The 6,199-nt window shown below is 44.6% G+C and overlaps 1 long non-coding RNA gene across 1 annotated transcript; it reads right to left on the bottom strand.

The window, feature by feature from the left end:
- Window positions 1-1,141: 1,141 nt before the first annotated feature.
- Window positions 1,142-1,601, bottom strand: LOC307223401. Its single transcript, XR_013842084.1, has 2 exons — window positions 1,468-1,601; window positions 1,142-1,284 (listed from the first exon to the last, which is right to left on the bottom strand). It is a non-coding gene; the product is annotated as an uncharacterized lncRNA (long non-coding RNA).
- Between the last annotated feature and the right edge of the window lie 4,598 nt (window positions 1,602-6,199).

Here is a 6,199-nt window from a genome sequence, read left to right as displayed (position 1 = left end):
TTAATCATGGATGGTTTATGGGTCTCAAGGTGCTGATGGCGAAGGGAATTTGACTGCAGCACGTGGTGGGTGCTTCTATGCATTCTGCACATTTTCCAAACCTATTTCATGAGGACTAGAAACTGTGTGTGTGTGCGCGCGTGTGCGCGTGCGTGCGTGCGTGCGCGCACGAACCTTTGCTGGAGCTAGCAAAGGCCAGTTAATGTTCCCACTACAGTGGTGTGACAGGTTTGCGGTCACAGAATAAAAGCTCAAATCAAGAGACAACACGTTCTGCGAAAGGATCCCTGAACAGAATAAACTCTGTTACATTTGGCAAATTATGCAAATGTTATTTGATTGATCATTTGATTGGGAACCTGACTGATCTGCTATAATCATTCATCAGTGCCCTGTGGTACATGAATAGCTCTTGCTTACGTGACAAATTGGCATTTATCTCTGTGTGTCCAGCTGAGTCATGACATTCGGTTCATTACATCTTGCAGGAAATGGGGGAGGGTGTCTTAGGTCAGCCTTTTGCAACCTGATGCTCTCCCGATCTTTTAAGACTACAGCTTCCATTGGCCTCAGCCTCATGGTGACTGAGGCTGATGGGATCTGTAGTCCAACATAGGAACATAGAAAGCTGCCTTATACAGAGTTATTCCTTTGGTCTAACTAGCTTAGTGTTGTCTGCACTGATCAGCAACAGGTCTCCAGGGTTTCAGACTGGGGTCTCTCCTAGACCTACCTGGAGATGCCAGGGATTTAACCTGGACCTCCTGCATGCAAAACAGATGTTTTCTGTTGCTCCAGAGAGGAGGACCTGAACCAATGGATTCACATGACAAGAACAGAGTTTCTGACTAAACATTAAGAACTTTCTGACAGCAAGAGTTGTTCAACTTTGGAACAGGTTACCTTGGAAGGTGATGGACTCTGCTTCATTGGAGGTTTTTAAACAGAAGCTGGATGGCCATCTGTCAGGGATTTTTTTAGCTGTGTTTCCTGCATTTCAGGGGGTTGGACCAGACGATGCTTGGGATCCCTTCCAACCCTAGAATTCTATTATTCTCTCTCTGTGCAAGAGAGAATATTTTTAACAATTGGACCTGTGTTTTTAAAAGGCAAGATAACCACACAGACACACTTCCCCATCTGCGGTTCATCTGGATCCTATATTGTTTGTGATGCATTTAATATTAATAAATGAGGAGCCTGATAGCTTGTAGAAGGAACCATGGAAACTTCCTCTTCTATGACACCCAGCAGGTGGGCTTATAGACATCTCTCTTGGACACTCTGCAATAGAGAACAGAAATAAATTTGGGTCCATTGGAGGGATGGGTAGGTGGAGATAGTGCTTATCTGGGCCATTCCAGTTGGGGCCAGGGTGCAGTAAAATCCCAAGGAGCTTTTACAAATCGGACTCAGGTGGTCTGTTTCCCCACACAACTGTCTGTGGATGGGAGTGTTGACACTCACTCTGATCAGTCTTCTTGAGGACCAGGGCACAACCAAAATCAACTGGCAGGAGAGACCCAAAGGTGTGTCTGCCTGCATCCAAGTCCAGAAAGGCAGTGAGCACCACTGGGACCTGCAACCTGCTTCTCAATGGGTTGGACTGGCTTGGAATCCCATTGTCATGGTGACCACACCGAGCTCTGGAATTTGGAGCCCCAACTGCCGCTTTTTAGGGTTTATTTCAGGGCCCAATATGGTCAAGCAGACAATGTTGCTTATGAGTAGGAGGAATGAGGGATTTAACTAAAAATGGGTGAAATAACCCAGTAATTTAAGGGGGGAATTGTTTATTTTTTTTATTGCCCCACCAGCAACTTTGTAAGCCGAATCATCTCACTGAGTCTTCAGCCTGTCTACCTGGGAGTAATCCCAAATGACATCAGTGGGGTTTACCTCAGGTTGGACATAAGCAGTACTGCAATCTTCCCCTCTTCCATAGATGCTCTCCCCCTCCCTGCCAAATGACATGGGGCCGTGATTAAAAATTATAAATAAAATATATCTGGGTTCATTTGCTTTTTGGATGATGCTTGCATATTTCTAAAATCTAGACAGGAAGTATTTATTTTTTTACAAGCTTGCTTCGTCAGTGTCTCATCTTTTTTGTGTAGAAGGGACATAGCATTTAACATTGTACCCCATTTTGTAAAACTGTACATGTCCATTTCAAGTGAACAGCAAATGAGGCAGTCATTTTTAATGGTGGGGGCCTTCGCAAATTCTCCCAAATTGACACCGTACCTCAGAATGAGGAATTCTGGGGGAAATAAAATGGCAATTTTTTTTCCTTCAGAACGAATATTGCCTCATCCCGCCAAATAGTGCCAAATCAGCCGATTTCAAGGTAAGCGAAAGAGACAAGAAATCACCCAGCTGGCTCCAATTTCCTCTCAAAAAAAGGAAAATGAAGTGCATATTTTGATACACTGAAGCTGCCCAGAAGTGTGTTGTGAGCACTCCTGACACACCAAAGATGGTTACTAAGCTTGAGACAGTGTGACTCAATGAAGGCATAACTGGAAAAGTAGTGAGAGCTACTTGGAGATAGCTCAGGGCAAAATAGCACTTATTTATTCTTTAGCAATGTGGGTGGCTAATACCAGCTTGTGTGCGTGCATGTGTAAGAATGAAAGAGGAGAGAAATTAGAAAGTCTATTTCAAATAACAAATTGACAGAAGCTTAAAAGTTTGCTTGCTGTTCCTCTCCCCCACCCCCGGTATGGTTGCAAAAAAACAAACAAACACATATAGCACTTATTGAGTGCCCAAATTCCTCTGCTTTTTCACTGGCTGTCTGGATTTATGCTTTGTTCATGTGTTTATTTAATATAGCAATGGGCAAGCAATCCCCAGCTCAACCCAGCAAATATTTTTTATCCTATAAGCTCTCTCAATTGATCCCCCACATTCCACAAACACCCCTCTAATGCACCAGGACCTGTAAATGATGTCAAAGCAATTGGGAGCAGTGACCATAGCGCTATTAAATTAAATATGCATGCAAATGATCAACTGTCAGGAAAATCCAGCATGGTCAGATTTTACTTTCAAAAGAGGAAACTCCCCCTCCCCCCCCCCCCCGCAAGGAAGGCATTGGTTAAAAAAAAAAGCTGAAAGACAAAGTCAAGAGGTTCAAATCTCTCAAAATGTCTGGCGATTGTTTAAAAATATAGTATAAGAGGCTCAACTGGAGTGTGCACTGCTGATCAAGAAAGGTACACAAGAGCTGTAAGAATGCCAGCGTGGTTAATGAACAGAGTCAAAGATGTTACTAGAACCAAGAAGGCTCCCTTCGAAAAATGGAAGTCTTGTCCAAATGCAGAGAATTAAAAGGAGCACAAGCTTTTTGCAAGCAGAAAATAAGGGATGATTTTAAAAAATTAAAAATTGTGGAGCACATTGCTAAAAATATTAACAGCAACAACAAGAGTTACTTTATATACATTGGTAACAGAAGACCATCTGTTGGACTCTTGGATAACAAAGGAGTCAAAGGACTGCTAAAGGAGGATAAGGAAATTACAGAGGAGCTGAATGAATTCTTCGTATCAGCCTTCACAGGGCAGATCCTGGAGGCTGAACTAACTTTCGCAGGAAATGAGCATGAGGAACTGAGGAAGATAATGGGGATGAGAGATGAAGTTCTAGGCCTAATAGACAAAAGAAAAACTGACAAATGACTGGGTCTGGGTTACACCTACCCAAGAGTTCTCAGAGAAATTGCCGATCCTCTAATCAAAAATACTTAACTTTCCCTTAGATCAGCCTCTATACCTGAAGACTGGAAAGAGGCTGGTCTAAAGGAAAACCTAATGTAACACCAATGCAAAAGCCAATGTAGCACCAATTAGCATTCCTGGAGGGATACGTACACATTTCTTTGTCAGCTTGCAAAGTGCTTAAAAAAAAATCCTTTAAAAAAAATTCTTCAGCATTTTAGTGTGAATTTATCCTAACAAACACTTTTTTTTGCACACAGTTTTGACTAATGTACACATTTTTTGCAAGCAGATTCCTCGGGTTATTTTCAATGTATTTCTGGATCTGTGCAAACTTCCCCTTGATATTTGCGTTTTGGTAAATCTTATTTGGTTGGGGCACCATGTTGCAAAATTCGAATCAGTGAAAGCTTTCAATGCTCCATCCAGTCCAGGGTTCTCCCCTCGCAGTGGTCCATCAGATGCCTGTGGGAAACCCACAAGCAGGATTCAAGCACCAGAGCGCTCTCCCCTCCTGTGGCTTCCAATAACTGGCATTCAGAAGCAACTGCTGCCTTCAACTGTGGAGGCAACTCGTAGTCATTGTGACTAATAGCCATCAATAGCCCTCTCCTCCAGACTGAGGTTGATTGGGGCAGCGGCCCATCCTCCCAAGTGAAGCAGCCACCACTGCTGGAGAAGATATAGGAAAGAGGGAGTGATTGGTCCTGAAGGCATCAAACATTGCCCAGAAAGGTGGGGTGAAGCAGCAGGGGCCCATTCAACTGAAGTCAGCAGGCAGTGGAAGGCTTGGCTCAGCAAGATGTCTGATTCAGCATGGTTAGTCCAGGTGGTGTTGCCCAAATTAGAAGACAATGGGAAAGGGGGGATGCTCCTCCATCTGTGCCCACACACATATTTAAAGGATTAAGCAACAATGTGCTTAAAGTTCCCCGATGGTTTTAGCAATCAGTCCCTCTTCCCAGGGAGCTGCAGGGACCACTTGTGGTTGTTTGAATGTTTCCACATGCATTGTCTTCCAAATGTTTATAATAACCCTGCAAGGTGCATACTTTCCAACAGGTTGAAGCAAAAAAACCCAGGATGTGCGTCTTCTAGGGCTGCGGTTCCACAAAAGTCAAGTGACCCAAGTGAGATCATGGCCCCAGAATAGACACCCCCCCCCCCAAAGACACATGTGTTTTGGGGCACTACATGAGATCTTGGCCTCAAATGAAACACTTTCTTTTGAGCATGAGATCACATGAGATCACAGTGCCCAAAATGGCCACTGTCCTCTTGCGGGGGGAAATGGGATGTTTGGGACTCCTGAGGGGTATGAAGGTAGTCAAGCATGATTGCAGATGGAGGTCTGAAGCTGACAGGGGGCATTTGCATAAACTGCCTAGTGAGTTTAAGTCAATGGCAAAATGCACACTAAGTACCTTACCTTAAGCTTGGTATGTCTCTTAATGATTCCCCCATAGCAGCTCTCTATAGGGCTATAGGTCCACTGGGGGAAGGAGTTTAGGAATGTCTTCAGTGGTGGCCCGGAATATTCTCCTTTGCTTTCTCCCAGGCGCCTTTGTTACTATACATTTAAAGCAGTGCCATGCCACTCACAGATCCCCACAAAGAATGCTGGGAGCTGTAGTCTGTTAAGCATGCTGAGAGTTATTAGAAACCTCCTTATTCCCCTCCCACAGAGAACTACAATTCCGAGAGCGGTTTTGCAATCAATCCACCTTCCCAGGGTACTGAGGGAATTGTAGCTCTGTGAAGGGCACAGGGGGGTCTCCTAGCAACGCTCAACATCCGTGACATACAGTTTCTTTAGGTGATTCTTCACCTAAAGGTGTCTGAAGTGGTATGATACCACACTTAAATAGATAGTGCCGATGGGGCCAGGGTTCCTAGCAGAATTGATGAGCAATCCAGGAAGAGTTTTATTCAGGGCAGACTGGACCCATCAAAGTCATGGAATAGGTGTGACCAGCTGCTCTCAGTTCATGGGTCTATTCTAGGGATGATGAACACCTGAAAGGCCCACCACTTCTCATGGACATCCTTCTGGAGCCACATGCCACATGGTGGCGTCCAAGGAAAATGTCACGTAGCACAACAGGTGCTCTTGCCTCTGTAGAGTAGGCTTCTTTGTGCATGTTTTCTACACTCTATCTCCATCCATCCATCCAGACAAACAAAAGGCATCACTGCAGTTCAAGGACACAGTCCAAGGAGCACCAAATGTAACACTCAGTTTTGTATTGTAGGCTGCTGTCAGAGACATGGCCGGCAGAGAGGAGTCTGCAGAGGGGGAGGAAGAGGCAGAGGAAAACAGGAACTTGATTTGTTCTCACAACAAAAGTGAGATAAGCTCTTCTCGCTCTGGAATGCTGCCTGTAAGTTTTCGCAGCAACACAGAGATAAAGGAGCAGGAGGCAGGTGATAGGAGGGGGTTGGATTCAGTTCCAGAGGAGGAGGAATTGGTTGCA

This window comes from Podarcis cretensis (genome assembly GCF_951804945.1).
Source record: "Podarcis cretensis genome assembly, chromosome: 8".
Classification (NCBI taxonomy): domain Eukaryota; kingdom Metazoa; phylum Chordata; class Lepidosauria; order Squamata; family Lacertidae; genus Podarcis; species Podarcis cretensis.
The sequence above is the reverse complement of the archived record's forward strand: the minus strand, read 5'-3'. Positions and strand labels throughout refer to the sequence as shown.